Source organism: Lissotriton helveticus, chromosome 11 (genome assembly GCF_964261635.1).
Source record: "Lissotriton helveticus chromosome 11, aLisHel1.1, whole genome shotgun sequence".
Classification (NCBI taxonomy): Eukaryota; Metazoa; Chordata; class Amphibia; order Caudata; family Salamandridae; genus Lissotriton; species Lissotriton helveticus.
The window spans coordinates 1,077,588,909-1,077,608,993 of NC_136072.1; the positions used below are offsets into that span (position 1 = coordinate 1,077,588,909).

At 49.0% G+C, this 20,085-nt stretch overlaps 1 protein-coding gene across 1 annotated transcript in view; it reads left to right on the forward strand.

The window, feature by feature from the left end:
• The first annotated feature begins 1,387 nt into the window (after positions 1-1,387).
• PRKAB1 (protein kinase AMP-activated non-catalytic subunit beta 1) overlaps positions 1,388-20,085 on the forward strand; it is a 148,379-nt gene continuing 129,681 nt past the window's right edge. The window contains exon 1 of the mRNA XM_078667650.1: positions 1,388-1,480. The gene's annotated coding sequence lies outside the window, so the exon portion shown is untranslated. The remainder of the gene's footprint in view (positions 1,481-20,085) is intronic.

Below are 20,085 nucleotides of genomic sequence, written 5' to 3' on the forward strand. Positions count from 1 at the left end.
CGGGTCTCGCTCTCTGCCAGACCGATCCCTGGAGGCCTCCTCTCCTCCACAGCAGCCAGCAAAGGCAGACCGGCACAGGTCCCACGGGCGGGGGGCCGCCGCCGCCGCTCACACCGGGCAGGTACCACCTCGCGGCACGTCCAGGGCCGTCTCCGTCCGGGGCCCAGGTCCTCGCCGCTCGCCAAGAGCCCTCGACGCCACTCACAGATGCGGCACCACGCACCTGCCTTGCAGCACTCCGAGGGCTTCGGAGTTCCGCGGCTCACTCGGGCCGCTCCCACCGATCACAAGATGGCGGGTCGCGGTGGTGCAGAGGTCTCCCGTCCTCACTCCTCTGCCCCCGCTGCTCAGGGGAGCCGCCCGCAGGACTCCCTCGCTCCGCACCACAGGGCTGAGGTCATGAAAGCGCCCGTAGCAGCCAGGTCCAGGCACCCGGACCTCTGTCTCGGCCCTCCAGGCACATCAAAATGGCGGGTCTCCTTCCCCCGATCCACGTCGGGGATCCACCACCACCGCCCGTCAGCCGCTCACCGGGGTATGAATATGGCCACCTGCATCTACCAGGCAAAGTCCGTCCGCGAGGGCCCTCCAGGAATTTACAAGCAGCGCTCACCCTCCAGCGCTCTCCTCCCGGTTGTCAGGAGCGGGATCTATAACGGGCAGGGCCTCCAAAATGGCGGGTCTCCACTCCGAACCTCCGACCGGCGCCGTCAAGGACCACTCATCCGCCGTCCCCCGTCCAGATCGCCAGACAGGACGCCGCTTACAAGCCTGCAGCCCCCTCCAAAAGCTCCGGGGGAGTTTGAGGCCCCTCGACTCCGCTTTAATAGCTTATTAAGGCTAGCTGTCAACAGCGGGAGCTCCGTCTAAGCGCGTCTGCTCACATCGCCGCGCAAGCCACGCCCCCCTGCAGTTGTATATAAATGTATAAATAGTTTAGTGTATAGATCTGATTAATTAGGTCACATGATTCAGTTGCTCAAAAATTGTCTCGTTGATTTATGGGCCTTGGTGAGTGATTCATGATTAATGGGGAGTATTGTGGAGATTGGTAGCGTTGGTGAGACAGTTTTTCATTAGGGGCACTGGATCAGTATAATCAGTAAAAAAACTAAAACAAAAAAAATTAACGCTTTCACGCTTGAACCTACATGCACATTGTTTTATAATTTCAAAAGGTTTCAGTAAATAAATCTTTCAGCTTCATTTTTTGTGTGCAATATTTATTGATGTGTTTCTAGCAGATATATACCTTCGTGGAGTGCGCCCTTTCTAATCGCTTGTTTATTAGGCAAAGTCGGCAGTAGTTTGTCTTCTCTTTCTATGCTTGCCACCTGCAAGATGGCGATAGTAAACGACCGTTTCCGTCCTGAGGGTGCCTTGTGACGTTACAGGAAGTGAAAGCGATTCGGAAGTGTCCGTCTGGCTTATTCCCCCACAGGACGGCAACAATAACATAGGAGGGAGAAGGAGGGCTGAGGTGAGAGGATTCAGGATTGTGTGCGTGTGTGTTTTTTAATGTTGGGAAAGGACAATTTAATAGCACGGGATCTTTGCATAAGAGGGAAATGCCCTCATGTAGTGTTTGCTCAGGAGAAGGGAAACTCAGAAGTGAATGACAGTCTTGGAAAATACATCTGCTTTAAAATTCTTATCGGATATACGTCAAGTTCGGCCATTGGAAAGAGTAAGCAATCTTGTGACGACGAAGGAAATGGGAGTATAATATTTTGGACCATCTTCCCCACCACAGAATATGCTAGAGTCATTGTGCTTTTTGCAGCGCTACATTACTAATGGTTGCTCCAGGGCTAGAGGTCTAACATAATTACATCAAGTGGACCTCATGCCTCATTCTTACACTTCCAGTTTTTGTTAGCACAGTCACTAACAGCAGCAAATCATGCAAATAAAAAAGTATGCATCCAGTTGAAAAGCTTTTCACCTCGTAGAACAGAACTTCTCTAACTGCCAGGCCCTCGCTCGCCAGTTTTAATACTGTCCGTTAGGAAGAACTTTAGAAACGCAAGTGCCTTAAAAATACTTGTTAAATATGTGAAATACGTTTCTTGCCACATTACAGTCTGAGGTACCCAGTGACCTGATGCTCTTTTCTGACGCCCCACCTAGCAGGCATGCTCAGCATGTCTACGTTATCCACTTTTCAGTTTGTGGCATGACAATCATTGAGCCTGGTGCTAGTGACAGCTGGTGGATTTTAATAGTGGCGGGGCGGAAATGTTATGCTGGAGTATAATCAGTGCTTTAAATGGGGGGGAAAAAGTGCAGGTACTCCTCAGATCGAGCTGTGGGCGTAGCAAGGAGGCGGGGCTAGAGGCGGGACTAAGCGAAAAACATTTGAAGGGTCACAACACTTTTTCTTTTGTGTGAAGTACTCCATTAGAGAGTGTGTTTTCAAGCCACCTCCTTTGTGTATGTCTTTCCTCTGCATTCAGTGTTCTGTGTTGACTGACAACTTCTCCCAGCTCCTCACTTTTGCTGTGCTCACCCATCTGCTTTTTCACATCTCCTCACCAGTGTACTCCATGTTGCTTTCCCCCAACCCATGTTTCTTTTGCTCCCACACAGTTAAAAAACACTGGCAAACTCAACAGGTCACAAAAGTGAGGCCTACTGACTTTGCCAATGCTTGCATTCATTGTTGCTTTTGCTGAGGGCATTAGGTCCCACTGCCCGAGACATAAGTAAAATCAACAGGTTCCCCAGGACAGGTCCAGGCCTTGGCCAAGAGTCGCATCTCTAACAGCCTTGATGCATGCATGCGTCACACAGAGAACGTCTGGCAGCCCAACACCACACTTGTTAGACAGCAAAACCTGAGGGAGGATTTACTTGTTTACAACCCTAGCAGGTGTTTGTTTAGGAGGTAAAAGTACACAAATAGAGGATGAAATGCTGCCCCCTCCAGAGGGTACAGTGTGCTTCTCTTTACAAGCCCTTGCTCCACAGTGGAAGTACTGTAATGTGGTAGAGGGGAGAGCCCCTCAAGAGCAGCTACATGCTCTGCCCTAAGGTGTGATAGGATTTTCCACCAGATGCCGGGGGCTTCCTTTGAGTCTTGTGAGATTGCACTGGGCAAGTCCTACAGGGTGCATTCCATGGGGACGCTCGCGCTGCGCATTTTCCCCAAAAAAACAGTGGTCTAGCCTTTAAGGTGCTAATACATATAGATACTGGCATGCAAAAATGAGTGCATACTATTTTTTCCTCCCCTCCTTGCACCCCACCTTTTTCTCTCGTTCAATGGCTGTGCACGGTTTCATTTCATTCTTCAAGCAAAAGTCAGACTGGAGCTGCGGGGGCTCTCTAAGAAGTTAAGAAACACTTCAAAACCTCGTTAAGAAGCAAAAACGTCTTTCAAAGACGTGTGAAGTACTCGGGTGCAGCTGTGTGTGCGCCCGGCAACCTGTCTCAGCCGGGCTGCCACACACGGCGGGGGGGCGGGTTGTACTGAAGTCCAATGGGCATTTCGTGCCTGGGTCACACGTTGCTCTGCCTTGGCGCCATGGCGTTACTGCCCTCCTTGTGAAATTACCAATATGTGAGCATGCGACGCAGTGTAGAAATGCGATGCATGCTCACGACTATGGGTGACTGAGTACCGGTACTCTTATTTGGTAACGGAGAAGTGCCGGTACTCTTAGCGGGGAAAAAAAGAAGTGCCGGTACTCAGTACCGGTGAGTACCGGCTCATTTAAAGCACTGAGTATAATGAGCAAGCGAGTGAAGACTGAAAAAAGACTGTGCGTGGGATTCTTCCGCCGCAAGATTTTTTTTTTCTCAAATGTGTTAAAACGGTGGATATTGTACAGTTCGTTATTGAAAACTTTGCACGCAATGTAAGGCATATAACAACATCACAGTGTGCAGTGTTTTCACTAGGACATAACTGCACACGTAAGTATGCACTGACATAGGAACAGTGAGATCTCTGTACAAAACTTGTATTATTGTATGATACTTTCTGCTAGCAATTGCTTTTTAGAGTTCTACTGCTACTCAAGAGGCTCAGGACAGAAGCAAACAAACAAACCCCCTTCATACTAAGTGGGCACTTTAGTAAGAGAGGCCGCTCACTGTCGGCAATACCTACACATTGCTGTCCTGATATACTGTACCATTTATCCTATTCATTTTCCACCAAACTATATCCAGAAACAGGTCTACTCCGTCTGCCCCGTGGTTTTCGGAAAAACTAAGAACACAGAAACAAATTTGCAGGAATAGGGAGAGGACTTGGCGCAGACTTTATGATGCCGAAGATAAATCTCGCTAGAAGGAGTCTTTGGCAATCTATAAAAAAATGATTACTGAGGCAAAAAGAAAGTTTTTTAGCACTCAAATTGAGAACGCTAAAAATTAGAACAAACAGCTATATGAGGTAGTTAAACAATTAGCGGGAAACACCCCTGCCTTGGTTCCACCCCCTCCCAAGCATTCTGTGATGCGTTGGCTAATTTCTTTTATACCAAAGTCAATGACATCTACTCTGCTTTCTCCGCCAAAGATAACTCCTCTATATTCCCCACTCACGACCCCTCTTCTGAAAGTTCCTTTCCTTGTTTTAAAGAAATAACCGAGCAACAAACTAGGGACCTAATTAATAATATAAAAACAGGATCGGCTTTAGATCCTTGTCCCCCAAAAATTCTTCAGTCAGTTCTGGACTTAATAGCACCAATAGTTATGCAATTGTGCAATACCATGTTCATCGCAGGGTTATACCCCAATGCGTTGAAGAGTACTCTCTTAAAACCTCTCCTAAAGAAACAGCATCTGGCCATGAATGATCCGAAAAATTTCAGACCAATAGCCAGCCTTCATTTTTTGGCTAAGGTGGTAGAAAAAGCCATGAACCAGCAGCTGTCTGAGTACTTAGAGGATCATCAACTGTTGGACAGCACCCAGTTTGGTTTCCGTAAATTCCACGGCACGGAAACCGCCCTCATAAAGGTCGCTGATGACATTAGGCTCATCAAAGATCAAGGGGGCACAGCAGTTCTTATACTGCTGGACCTCTCTGCGGCTTTCGGCACCGTTCGATCACTCCATCTTGATCGACCGTGTCGGACGGATGGGCGTACACCGGAGAGCAAAAAACCTACTAGCCTCTTTTCTGTCTGACAGAACTCAGACAGTTACTTTGGGGCCATTTCAATCAGCTGAGCTTTCTCTACCCTGTGGGGTTCCTCAAGGCTCATCCCTGAGTCCGACACTTTTTAATATCTATGTGTCGGACCTTGCTAGAGTCATCAAGCAATACGGGATGGGCCTTACCTCCTATGCAGATGACACCCAGCTAGTCCTCGCCATTAACAACAATGGTGAAGAGGTGGCGAAGCGATTCCAAGAGGGCATGCAAGCAATTGGAGATTGGATGTCCTCTAGCTGCCTTAAGCTAAACTCCGAGAAGACCGAGGTGGTCATCTTTGGAAAGATCTCACCACTGTGGTCATCTATCTGGTGGCCGTCATCATTTGGAACCGTCCCCAAGCCTGTTGCAAAGGTTAGGAATCTAGGAGTAGTGTTTGACGACCATCTCAACTTCGCCGCGCATGCTAATCAGACAGCAGCATCAGCTTTTTACAAACTAAAACTGATCAAAAAATGTCTTCCGTTTCCACCCGACACTGCAGGCAAAACTTTGGTTAGTACGCTTGTACTATCTTCTCTCGGCTACTGCAACGGCATTCTGGCCAATGCTCAAGTTCGGGTCATCAATAAAATGCAATTAGTGCAAAATGCCGCAGCCAGATTACTATCAAAAATCCCCAAATTTGAACCTATTGCTCACACCATCCGCAAGTACCATTGGCTACCCATAAAAAAGCGGATAGAATTCAAAACACTCTGTCTGGTATTCAAAGCACTGCATCACTGTGGCCCTCAGTTTCTGAGAAACCAGCTTATACCATATCTTCCAGCTAGGCAACTAAGATCAGTGACTCTGCACCAATTAACTGTGCCCCGTACTAAGACTCTCTCATGGGGTGACGGACGCTTTTCAGTTACAGCTGCCAGATTGTGGAATGCACTCCCGCTCCCAATCAGATTAAATCACTCCCTTTATACGTTTCGTAAAAGTCTAAAGACATGGCTATTCACACAGTAAATTAGTCTGGTTTTACACTGCAAGAGACATGAGTTGAGTTTTCAGCGCCAAGACGCCCCCGGGCATACGTTCGCGCTTTATAAATCTAAAAAATAAATAAATAAACTGCACAATGCCTGCCAAGATTGGCAATATAAGTGCCATGGTTCTCCTTTTTTGTAGAAGCCACCTGGGCATTGCCTGCTATTGTACTCATTTTCCTTTTAACTCACCTTTTGCTTAGTGTATGTTTGCTCTTGTTCTCCACTAATGCAGTACACTGCCCACATTAACAACAAATCCATAAACTTGCACACATGCATGTCTTTGAAAAGCTACTGATGTTGCAGTTGTCTCTAACACCACAAGACCGTAGGCGTGTTTTTTCAGACCCTCATTTCTTAAAGTGTTCATTGTTATGTTAAAGGACTTTATGGAGCGTGCATCTGCCCAACGGTGTCATGGTGCTGAGACTGCTGCTGAGGACAAAGAGGGGCCTAATAGGAACATGGCAAGATGTTAAAGAGACACGTTTTCAGCTCCTTTCTGAAAGACGGCAGAGTAGGTGAGGCTCAAATGTATGAGGGGGAGATCATTCCAGAGCTTAGCTGTGGAAACAGTGAAGCTCCTACCTCCTAATTGGTCTTATCAAATCTGGGCACCTTCAGGAGCAAGCAAGGCTCTGGAGGAACAGTGTAAATGGCTGGGAACGTACCATTGCAATAATTTTTTGAGAAAGTCTGATCCAGAGTCACAAAGGACCTTGAACCTAAACCAGCTTCTTACAGGGAGCCAATGAAGGCGTCTGATCTCCACAGAGATGGATTTGAATTTAGGGATACCTAACAACAGTCTGGCAGCGGCGTTCTGCACCATTTGTGGTTGATTGAGAGATTTTTGAGCAAGTTGACATAAAGGCCATTACAGTAATCAGGTTTGGAAAGTGTCAGGGCTGTGATCGCTGTCTTTCTAGTAGATACTGAGATGAACATGAGGATTTTCTAATGATCCTAAGAAGATAGAAGCAGGAGGAGATTGTGGCATTGACTTAGTGGCAGAAGGTCAGTTGGAAAGCTATTAAGACAGCAAGATTTTTAACTTTGGCCACTGGGAGGAGAGGATGGTCAAGGTCATCTGGCCACCAAGTGGAGGTGAGGTTGAAAAGTATTCAATATTTTATTACACTGTGATAAAAGAAACCAAAGATTTAACTTCAGAGGCCACTCCTACATCCACTACTGGTGCAGCTAATGCCCCCTTTATGAATAAATGAAAAGCCTAGGCTGGCTGGGTGAGAAGTTAAGCAATTACATAGACTGTATAGCAGTTATTGATTTTTTTGTTAGTTTTGTTTTAATGCAGGAATGTATTTTTTGATTTCTGTATTGTTTTCAATCAATCAATCAGGGTTTTATAAAGCGTGCTACACACCCCTGAGGGTCTCAAGACGCTTGGGTGGTGGGGGTCGGGTGCAGCTCTGGGTCAGTTGAAGAGCCTGGTCTTGAGGCTCTTCCTGAAGGTGTGCAGAGTAGGGGAGCATCTGACGTTGACTGGGAGCTCGTTCCAGGTCTTTGCTGTGACATAGGAGAAGGCTCTTCGCATGCTCTGGTTCTGCGGATGCGTGGGGTCTCTGCCAGGGCGAAGTTGGCAGAGCGAGGTTCCTTTTGTGTATGAGGAAGGAGGCTCTCTCGTTGAGGTATTTGGGTCCGATTTTGTAGAGGGATTTGTAGGCGTGCGTGAGTAGCTTGAAGGTTACTCTCTTCTCGAAGGTGAGCCAGTGGAGGCCTCGTTGGTTCTGGGTCATGTGCTTGTGTCGTGGGGTTCCGAGGACGAGTCTGGCTGCGGGGTTGTGGATGGTTTGGAGATTGGCTCTATGTGGGTGGCTCTGTATGTGTGTGTGGGTGGCTTTGTGTGTGTGGCTCTGTGTGTGGGTGCAAATGCAATAGGTCTCGCATTTGCGAGAGATTAAGCAATTGGCATTGTAAATAACAATGCCATTTATTTATGTTTTAAAAACATAAATAAAAATGTCATGAGCAATGCCAATAGCTCTAACTTTAACAATGCCGAGACCATTGCATTGTAAATGCTTGTTTTAGGTGAGTTTGAGTCTGCTGTTGCATCCATGGCAGAGTCGCCCACGGTGCCCAGAACGTCTCCAAATCCATGGGATCAAATAACTCTGTAGTTTTGACCTCCATTGTCACTAGTATGTGGACCGGATCCTGCTTGCTGTTTTTCAGATCTCATAGGCAAAGTCTTGCTTGAAAGGTAAGGAGGTTTTTCTGTTTAGTATTAGTATATGAAGAGTAGTTCGCAGAGAAGATTTGGTTGTCTTCATGTATTAGTGGTCCCTTATTATGCCTGGCCGCTGCAAGAATAGCTCTTGTGTTGGTGTCGTAAGACGCATGCAATGATGGGTCTTGGTTTCTCCCACATGGTTCCCAGGAGCATTGTCTAATGTGATGGGCCCTCTGGGGTTTCATATGACCTGAATGCAGCTATAGCAAGAAGCCCACCATATTGTCGTTTCAAGTGTTTTGGGCATTCCATAAATGTGAACGTTCTCTCTCCTTGCCTGATCTTTAAGATCTGAGACTTTGCTTTTTAAAAGTTTTATACTACGTCCCGAATCAGCCCAGGTGTCATACTTGGATTTTACCACCTATAGTCATTTGTCAGTCGGATCAATCCTCCTATGAAAGATGGAGATATCATCTCTCATACATTTTACCTACGTACTCAGGTTTGTGATCTAGAAATCCATGGTGGATAACGTTGCACCAGTGGCTGAAATTTCCTTACGCATGGCCTCCATCATCATAGCAGACTGTTTCTGGTCATCCAGTTCCGGGGTACTTTTCCCTATAGACACTGCTTCAGAAAATAACATTTGGTGTGTAGCTGCTTTGAGTTGAGATCCATGACTGAGGTGTTAAATTAGCTACAAACTGTAAGCCTGTACATAGCCTGCGCGGTGTCTGCCATAGGAGCCCAGTCAAGGAAAACTTGGTTTCGGTTTAAGCAATGTTGTAGTTCCGTCCACATTATTCCGCTTCAAGCGCAGACTGATTTATGTTGGTAGATATCTGTAAAAGGTTTTATCTCAAGTCAATAAGCATGAGTAATCTGACAGATAGAGCTGCTCAAAGTGGTCTGTATTACTTTTTGATAACAGAAACAGTGCAATGGATCAGGTTGAATCTCTCTCCGTGCAGTCCTAGTCATGTAACCATTGCATATATGATCTACAGTGCCTGTGAAATGGCGTTCGTACCCTGACGTAAAATGGGAGAGAGGAAATGGCTCCCCCCCCCTTATTTGGTCACAGTTTAAACACTGAATTATAATGGCCAGGTTATTTGACCAAGTGTAGTATGAGGATTGTCTCGGTTTGCCGTATTACCTCCGTGTGTGGCAATGTTTCTCCCTGGCACAGAGGCCAAAGAAGGCATATGAGAGCTTTGAAGGATTCTTCCTCTCCCGGGAGAGCCCAGCAGTAAATATATAGATGTTGAGGCAGCTGTAGCCTGTCCCTTCACCTCAGCTGCTGATTGAGTCATCCAGTTACCAACACTGACTGCTGTCTTCATGCTCATAGCTCATCCTTCAGTACCGAGTCGCAACTCCACTTATTTCCCAGACGCCAGTGGCCAATATCTTCTGCTGCTTCTAATGCCACACTCCCTGTGTGTTAACAAACAGCCACAGTGGTTGTTCCTCTTCCCCAATTGACCTCTGAAGATTGCAGTCACTCCCGGCCATCCGTGAATTAGTTCTCCAGAATTAGTTCCCCACACTGGGCAGTAACAGGTCAAAAGGTGCAGCAGTCTCACACAGCCTCAGCAGTGATCAGGCATCTTGGTCGCTGCCTTTCTCCAACTCCCCCAATCGAATTTCTAAAAGAACATTGTCTCCTCGCTCCCCTGTTCTGTGTCTGGGTCTCCCCCCTCCAGTTTCAGCAGCATCAGCAGTAGACTTCCGCTGTCTGGCAAAACAATACACCACTCCATGCACAGGATAGGGTCAATGCGTTCCAAAATGGAACCCGCAGGGCTCCATTACACAGGTTTGATCGTACATTTAATGCATGTACCACACAGGTCACATATACACACATCATAACATACAGTTAGGATCTTAGCTGTAGGATCCCAGTTAGCACATAGAAGTGGGGATTTACACTAGAGCAACATTAGACCTCCACTCTAGTAACTAGCATTGGCAAAAGCCAATCGGTTTAGCCAATGGCTCTTAGCAATCCTGTACAGTATCCCGATGCTGTGCAGCATTTTTTTAAACGGGTGGCGGAAGCAACACTAAGGGCAGAAACAACCCCGAAGACTGGGTAGACGGAGAAGAAGCAACACAGGGACACAGATTGGGGGATTGGGGGGTAAGCAGCAAGGGAGCCATGGGTGGAAGGCAGAGAAAAGCAAACTGGCAGGAGCGAACAATGTGGAATGTGGGGGAAGAAAAGCTAGCAGGTGAGAAGGACACTGATGAGAAAGCAATGCAGGGGAGAGAAAAGCACGAGAGAGAGAGAGAGCATTGTGGAGAAGGCAGGGGAGAAGCACATGGGTGACCGAGAGCAATACGGACCACAGGGATGAGAAGTACAGTGGGGGAACAGCTGGATAATACATGGATTTTCCTTGAGTTCTTAAGACAAAAGATACAAGCAGTTCTCTGAAAGTGAGTAGTGGAAGGATACAAGTAAATCTTCACTACTCTAGGGAGGGACATACGCATGATGGACAACGCAAGTTAGCAAAAAGCAATAGGACAAATGAGAGTGACAGCTAAGCCAACCAGTAGTAAGCAAAGGGCAGACTGCAAGCTCCTGTATGATTTTGGTGAGCCCATAATCTGTCTTTCGCAGCTGGACAGCTGTGCAGTCTGTTATGCTCGACCTAAAAATGGCTCCAAACACCGCACCATGCAGCAGCTGCAATCTGATGTTTGCTGGTAGGGACTGACAGTTACTGAAAGCCTTTACAAAATGCTGTCAGAGATCTTTTACTAAGAAGTTTAAAGGCCAATTTACGCTCACCGAGTAGTGGAAGTTTGCACGTCTGTTGGACTGTGTGCCATTCTGCTGCCCTGCATGTGAAGGGTCCACATAGGTGGTGAAGGTGCGCAGGCCAGCGCAGTAGGATAATCCGGGATTTGGAGATTAATTGACAGACCGGAGTTGAGTGGGATTCTCTGACAGAAATAAAGCTGTCAGACCTTAGAAAAATTAGACAGGGCTGTGTCAGAGCTGGCACCTGCGTGGTTGGAAGCCAGTGTGAGCAGCGCAGGATGGACCGGCGGTCATGGACTAGGCCAGGCCTTAACACCCTTCAATGAGGCTGTGTTTGCTGCTGCTACAGACATGAGGATTTGTAGAGCACACCTCTATGGGCCCTGATGTGTTAAATTTTCGTTTCCCCCCACAGATGAATGAAAGGACAAGCTGAACCTCCTGATCTAGGAGCCCATGACATACATTGTTTGTGAAGATTTCCGCTGTGGGGCATCAGCTATTTGCAAGATATTACAGCACGTGCATTACGTTTTAGAGATTGGAAGCTATGACCTGCTCGTTGCAGGTGTATCTCTGCAACTGATACGTTAACGCACCCAGCTAGCTTACTGGTACGGGAACCAGTGATGTACTGGTTTTACTGATCTCTGAAGTCGGCAAATTAACACACAAAGCTGTTGCAATGTGACCAACTCATCTCTGCAACAATGAAATTAATATAGCGAGCTATTTTCCATGGCTTGGGGCATTTAAACTTTAAATTACTTTCAAATCTCTCCAGTGCAATATTAACCCAGGCTGTAGAACATGTATTGGAAACAGTGATTTGCAGAATGCATGCACGTCTCTGCAATAGGTGCATTCGCTTTCTGAGCTATTTTACTGGTACCATTAACTTGTAGAATGCACATAGGGCTCTGCAGCAAGCACATTAACTTCCTCAGCTATTTCACATGGTGACCTAAGGGTTCTCACAATTCTGTGCTAGAGGAGCATTAAGGGCCATAGATGGTATCTGGTGTCTTGCAGGCTACTTCTAGTTCTGCAGAAGGAACAGTAACCACAGACCCATGTAGCCGGATGTGCGGTTTGGTACCTGTGGGTCACAAACATAGCAATTCTGCAGCTGGTGCATTAACAGCATGAGCTGTTTTACATAGAATGAACCAGTGTTTTGCGAAATCATGGGGTTCTGCTGGAGAAGCAGTGAACGCGGAGCTATATGGCTGGAATTGGGACTTGTGAAATGCAGTTTACACTTACTTTATCTCCAACAGGCGCACTAACAACCAGAGCTGTATTGATGGATTGGTTCTTGTGACTAGCTTCAACCTTTATACAAACAGTGGCAGCAGAGCTGTCTAACTGGGATTAGTACATGTAGGATGTATTTCCCCCTCTCCTACAGCAGGCGTAGTTACAGACGGAACTGCATTGGAACAGATAGATTGATGTAGTTTACATAAGAATCTGCAGTAGGACCAATAGCTATGAAGTAATTGTTCTGGAATTGGCACTTGGTATTTGCAGGTTACACTCTCTCTTTCTCCAGCAGGCACATTAACCATCTAAGTTCTCTTGCACAGATTGGAACTGGTAACTTCCAAGCCACATACAGATTTGGAGTAGGATCAGCTTCCACAGTTATTTTCCTGGGACTTCTACTTGTGAGTCAAGTCAAGTCAAGTCAGGAAATTTGTATAGCGCGCTACATACCCATAGGGTCTCAAGGCGCTTGAGGGAGGATGGGGAAATTACTTGTCGAATATCCAAGTTTTAAGTTGCTTTCTGAATGCTAGGTGGTTCTGAGTAAGTCGAAGGTGAGTGGGAAGTGAGTTCCAGGTTTTAGCTGCCAGGTAGGAGAAGGATCTGCCTCCCATGGTGGTTTTGTTGATGCGAGGTACAGTGGCAAGGGCTTGGTTGGAGGATCGTAGCTGACGGGAGGGGGTGTAGAAGGACAGTCGTGTGTTGAGGCATTCGGGTCCAAGTTCGTAAAGTGCTTTGTGTGCGTGGGTTAGGAGGCGGAAAGTAATCCTCTTATTTACGGGGAGCCAGTGGAGGTTTTTCAAGTGACCAGAGATGTGTTCTTTACGCGGGATGTCTAGTATGAGCCTGGCTGAAGCGTTCTGGATGCGTTGGAGTTTTTTCTGGAGTTTTGCGGTGGTACCGGCGTATAGGGTGTTTCTGTAGTCCAGGCGGCTCGTGATCAGTGCGTGGGTGACCGTTTTTCTAGTTTCGGTGGGGATCCAGCGGAATGTTTTTTTGAGCATGCGGAGAATGTTGAAGCAGGATGATGAAACGGCGTTGACTTGTCTGGTCATCGAGAGTGAGGAGTCCAGGATGACGCCCAGGTTCCGTGCGTGGTCCGTCGGGATGGGTGCTTTTCCAAGGGCCTCTGGCCACCAAGAGTCATCCCAGGCGGAGGTGCCTAAGATGAGGACTTCTGTTTTGTCTGAATTCAGTTTCAGACGGCTGTGCTTCATCCACTCGGCTACTTCTTTCATTCCTTCGTGTAAGTTGGTTTTGGCAGTGTTAGGGTCTTTGGTGAGTGAGAGGATCAGTTGAGTGTCGTCAGCGTAGGAGATGATGTTGAGATTGTGTTGGCGGGCGATGGCCGCAAGGGGGCTCATGTATACGTTGAAGAGGGTGGGGCTGAGTGACGATCCTTGTGGCACGCCGCAGATGACTTCAGAGGACTCAGACTTGAATGGTGGGAGGCGGACTCTCTGGGTTCTTCCGGTAAGGAATGAGGTGATCCATTCCAGTGCTTTTCCTTGGATTCCGATGTTTTTGAGGCGCTGTAGAAGGGTGCTATGACAGACTGTGTCGAAGGCAGCGGAGAGGTCGAGGAGGATGAGGGCGACTGTGTCTCCATTGTCCAGAAGAGTTCGAATGTCGTCTGTTGCTGCGATAAGTGCGGTCTCAGTGCTGTGTTTGGCTCGGAAGCCGGACTGTGAGGGGTCGAGGGATTTGTTGGTTTCGAGGAAGGTGGCGAGCTGGTTGTTGACAGCTTTCTCGATGACTTTGGCCGGAAATGGAAGAAGCGAGATGGGGCGGTAGTTTTTGAGTTCGGTGGGGTCAGCTGTGGGTTTTTTCAGAAGGGCGCTGAGTTCTGCGTGTTTCCAGCTTTCAGGGAAGGTGGCGGTGTTGAGGGAACAGTTGATAACATCTCGGAGGTGTGGTGCTATGATGGAGTCTGCTTTGTTGAAGATGTGGTGAGGGCATGGGTCAGTTGGGGATCCTGAGTGGATGCAGTTCATCAGGCGGATGGTGTCCTCAGTGGAGATTGGGTTCCAGTCGTTAAGGATGTTCAAGGGGGGTGAAGGTCCTGCAGAAGGTTGGGTGGGTTGGTCTCCGGGTCGGTTGTCGAAGCTGTTGTGGATGTCTGCGATTTTGTTGTGGAAGAAGGAAGCTAGGGAGTCGCAGAGGGCTTGGGAGGGGGTGATGTCGTTGGAATTGGCTGATGGGTTGGTAAATTCTTTGACGATGTTGAATAATTCCTTGCTGTTGTGGGCGTTGTTATCTAGCCGGTCTTTGAATGCGGCTTTCTTGGCGGACCGGATTAGTTGGTGGTGTATGCGGGTGGCGTTTTTGAAGGCGTCCCTGGTGCTGGTGTTTGGGTCTTTTTTCCAGGCCTTCTCGAGGGAGCGACAGAGTTTCTTGGATTTCTTAAGATCTTCGTTGAACCAGGAAGCGTTTTTGCTGGTAAGTTTGCTTTGGCGTTTTTTCAATGGTGCTAGGATGTCGGCGCTGTTGGAAAGCCATTGGGTGAGGTTAATGGCTGCTTGGTCGGAGTTTGAGGAGTGGGCGGGGGGGTTTAGAAGAAGCGATGAGGAGATCTGGTCGATGGTGATTTTGTTCCAGTTTCTTCGCAGGGTGGGTTGAGGATGGTTGTGGATTGTGGTCTTATTGTAGGTAAAGTGAACGCAGCTGTGGTCCGTCCAATGAAGAGCTGTGGTGTGGCTGAATGAGACATGTTTGCTGGAAGAGAAGATGGGGTCGAGTGTGTGACCTGCGATGTGGGTGGGGGCAGTGACAAGTTGTTTGAGTCCGAGGTTGGCAAGATTGTCCAGAAGGGTGGTGGTGCTGCTGTCGTTGCTCTTTTCCAGGTGGAAATTGAGGTCTCCCAATAGAATGTAGTCCTCGGAGGGGAGGGCGTGTGGGGTGATAAAGTCAGTGATGTCATCACTGAATTGTGTACGGGGTCCTGGAGGCCGGTAGAGGAGGGTGCCTCTGAGTGTGGTCTTGGGGTCGGTGTGGATCTGGAAGTGGAGGTGTTCGGCGCTGGCAAGGTTGGCGTCAGAGCTGGTTGAGATGCGGATGGAATTCTTATGGACGATAGCGATGCCTCCTCCTGTTTGCTTGATACGGTCCTTGCGGATGATCTTGTATCCTTCCGGGATGGCAATAGTGATGTCTGGGGCTGAAGAGTCATTCATCCATGTTTCTGTTAGGAAGGCGACGTCCGGTGAGATGGTGTCTAGTAGATTCCAGAGGTCGATGGCGTGTCTGTGGACCGAGCGGGTGTTGAGCAGAATGCATTGTAGGTGGTTGGTGTCCGGTGTTTGTTTCGTGTTGGTGGTTGAGGAGTTGGTTTTGGTGCCGTCGAACTTGCAGGAGTAGCAAGAGAAGGGTCCATGGGTGTGTCCAGGAGCGGCTTGGATGCAGTTGGGGGAACGGCCGGGGTTCAGGGCTAGGAGGGTGGTGGCATCGTAAGTGATGCGAGTGGGCTGGTCATTGCGGGAACCAGGGGGTCTGGCGCTGGGCGCGGTCCTGGCGTGGACGGGCGAAGACGGGCTTACCTTTGGCGCACCTTCGGCGTGGACGCAGCGAGTGGACGCTGCGCGTTGGGACGTCAGTCTTAAGTGGAGAGTGGGGGGGGCGGGGCGTGGGAGGGTCAGCCGGGAGGCGGGAGCGAGGTGGGGGAAGGGCCAGGGGATGCACCCAAAATGGCAGCAACAACAACAAGCTTTTTTGCAACAACAACAAGCTTTGCAGCAGGGGAAACGGAGGCGCTTTTGAATAACCAAGTAATTCTAATAAGTACAGCCAAGAAGTGCGCGCTAGCGATATGAAGTACTAACAATGCAGGCACAATGGTTGAAACAGAGACAGTGCAGTCAAGCGCTAATAAATGGGAGATGGTCTGCACAAAAGCGCTACGATGTTAAATGCAGGGGTAGAGTCAGGCGCTACAATCACAAGTTAGCAGACAGCGCTACGATGAGATTTCTGCTGAGTTAGGCTCTACGATACCAGGTCTTCGCAGGAGGAGGCAGGGGAGCGGCCGTTCGTGTCCAGGACAGGACGGTCACAGCTTAAGGAGGGTGTGAGGACGTCCTATGGTTTCCGTGGGTGGGAGGGTCAGCCGGGAGGCGGGAGCGAGGTGGGGGAAGGGCCAGGGGATGCACTCAAAATGGCAGCAACAACAACAAGCTTTTTTGCAACAACAACAAGCTTTGCAGCAGGGGAAACGGAGGCGCTTTTGAATAACCAAGTAATTCTAATAAGTACAGCCAAGAAGTGCGCGCTAGCGATATGAAGTACTAACAATGCAGGCACAATGGTTGAAACAGAGACAGTGCAGTCAAGCGCTAATAAATGGGAGATGGTCTGCACAAAAGCGCTACGATGTTAAATGCAGGGGTAGAGTCAGGCGCTACAATCACAAGTTAGCAGACAGCGCTACGATGAGATTTCTGCTGAGTTAGGCTCTACGATACCAGGTCTTCGCAGGAGGAGGCAGGGGAGCGGCCGTTCGTGTCCAGGACAGGACGGTCACCAGTTGCAGATTATACACATGCACGCCCAGTGGGTGCATTAACAGTCTGAGTAGCTTCAGTGGACCGGTAGCGGTGACTTGCAGGTACACACACAGTGGTCTGTCAGCCTGACTCTATTGTCTTCTGCCCCGTTCCCGGAAAACTCCTCATCTTGTGGAGAGGGTGGTTTGATTTCTCCCCACCCCATCTCTGCTCAATAGCCCCAGGGAACTGTGAGGGGTCTTCTTCAAACTTACAATGACCGCATACCTACACTGCCTGTGGGCCGAGCTGGTCGTGGTGGGTTGCCTGCGTGCCTCCTCTTGACATCTAGCACTCAGTGAGGATCGGCTCCCACTGCAGGGCCCTCCACGATGGGGCACTGCCCGCTCACGGGTGTACCACTATCCTTGGGCAATGTATTTGTGTGAAGAGTTTGTTCAGCCATTTGTATTGCCCTTTAATGCCCCACCCCCAACTGTAAATAAAGGGCTCAAAGTACAAGTATGCAAAACAATAAAGCATGACTTTGTGAGCTACTTCCTCCAAGCAACTTATCAGAAAGGCCATAACTTTAGTATTGTGGTACAGTAATTGTATGAGTTTCTGCCATTTATCAACCAAATGTGTCATGGGTGTGTTAGTTGTGTTTGAGTTCACTTGGTCCCAAGTTCATGAAAACGGTGATTTGGGTAAACTGTTGAGGAGGGGGATCCGTTTGACATGCTTTCTCGTAAGAGGCTTTTTTTAGACAGAATATTGTACAGTTTTGGCCTGGTGTGTCCGCACGTGTGCTTTAGGTGTGCGGGGGCCTTGTGCATTAACCTTTGGCCTCGGACTGGTGTCAATCAATCAATAAATCAGTAAATTTGTAGAGCACTATTTGTCACATGTGAGGGTATCCAGGCGCTGGCAGAGTCCAATTGATTATCCGAATAGCCAGGTCTTCAGGAACTTTCAGAACTCTGGAAGAGATGGGGAGGTCCGGAGATGAAACGGAAGCTTGTTCCATGCATTCGCTGCAAGGTAGAAGAAAGACCAACCTCTGCATCTGCTATGTTGGATATTGTGGGTGAAGGTTGGAGAAAGGAGAGGAGGTGCCTGGTGGGCTCATGGTAGTTTGGGCTTTATTTCAAGTAGACGAGTCCATAGTTGTGTAGGGCATTGTATGCATGGGCTCATGGAAGTTCGGGCTTTAGTTCAAGTAGACGGGTCCATAGTTTAGGGCATTGTATGCATGGGTCAAAAGCTTGAACTGGCATCTCTTCTGTACAATGGAGCCAATGGAGATCCCTGAAGTAGGAAGTTGTTAGAACTGGGGGTCTCTAGTTGGCAAAGGTAAGTACCTTAGACCAATAAGGGACCCTTGCTTCTAGTCAGGGTGAAGGAATAACCCTCTGAGATAACCCCTGCTCGCCCTCTAGGTAGCATGGCACGAGCAGTCTAGGCTAAACAGAGGCAATGTGGATAATATTTGCACTTAACACACCAGTAATCCCCAATCCACCACAAACTGAGACCACACAGGTAGGTATATTTTATAAAAATCTATAACTTTATCTAGTTTCAGCAAAATAAATCAAGCAGTTGCACGATAATTACTTCATTATAAAATGTTGCACTTAAACTTAATGGTTGTCCTTGTAAGTAGGAAGTTCTTAATCAAAAATGTCTCAAGTCTCTTCAATCAGCAAGTATAAATAATGCCACTGATTTATAGTTAAGTAGCTCTCAAAACGAGCAAGGAAAACAATGCCAGCGTCTTAAATTGCCACGACAGTCAGCCCCTGGCGTCAGGGACTCTAAGCGCTTCAAGCGCGCCTCACCGGAATGCTGGGGGGGAGGGGGACTCCCTTCCCCTTGCTTGGTATCGCTTCAGGCTCCCAGGCGTGCCTCGCCGGTCAATGCGCACTCGCGCTCCAGCCCGGCCGATCTCAGGACGCTCTCCGCCCGCTCTCGGTCCTCCAGGGAGCAGCGGGGAGCAGAGACGGCAGGCCGGGGGCTGGAGCACTCTGCAGAATCCCTCGGCGAGGTCCGGTCAGTCTTCCCCGGTCCCGGCGGTGATCACGGCCATTCCTCGGCAGCTTCAGTCGAGGCAGCCAATCCCGTCGCGGCTCTCCTGACGAGCCCCTCTGAACGCGAGGCCGCCAACCAATGGCAGCGCGGCCTCGCTGATGACGCTCCGCTCCACCAACCAATCCCGTCGCGGCTCTGGTGAGGGGGCTCGGCTCTCTCACCCAATCAGAGCGCGGCGGGCTCGATCTTCAGAACGCCAACACCGGAAAGATACGGGGCACTTCCACGGGGGTTACTGACCCCGCGCTGCGACGGTGACACGGCCAGCAATTGTTTTTCAGCGCTCCTTGCGCTGGGGAGGCCCACAAGTCTCCGGTCTGCACCACACACGTGTCGATGAACACGTCGATCTTGGCCACGCAGCAGGCTGGGTCAGCGCGGCGCTCTCAAGCAGATTAGAGAGCAGCCGGTGCGCTAAGCAGGCAAACTACAGGGTTTCACGATCTCCTCGCCACACAGCAGCTTCAGGGGGTACAGCAGAGTCTTGCAGTCCTTGGGCAACCTTTATGTCCCTGGGTTGCAGACAGGGGGCCAGCTCCTCTCAGGCCCTTGGAGATTCCAGTTTGTAGACACAGCACACAGCAAAGTCTTGGCAGTTTCAAGCAGGTAGGGTCACAGCACACAGCAAAGTCCCTTTCTCCTCCTCAGCTTTCAGTTGCACAGCAGAACAGGTCAGCCCTTAGAGCACACAGCAAGGCAATCTTCCTTTAGTTCTCCAGCAGTCCTTCTTCCAGCAGAGGTTCCTTCTTGAGTGTAGAATCTTGGAATCTAAACTTCTGTAGTCAGGGGTCCTTTCCTTATACCCCTCAATGTCTTTGAAGTCCTTTGAAGTCTTTGTGCAAGGCGGCCCTGAGCCCGGTCTAAACCAGTTCTGGGGGTTGCTGAAGCACTGAGGTGTTTCTGGTTTTCTTCTTCCTGTCAGCTTCAGGGTCAGAGGTGTCAGTGGGCCGGCAGGAGGGAGAGCCAGCATGGTGGGCAGGCAAGCACAGCCCGGCACTGTCAGGCGCTATCTCCTCCCACCTCCCTGGCAGCAGATGTGGCCTTTGATCCCCGGGCTGACTGCGACCCCCTCCTCCGGGAGTTCTGCAGCCCCCGTCACACCCAGA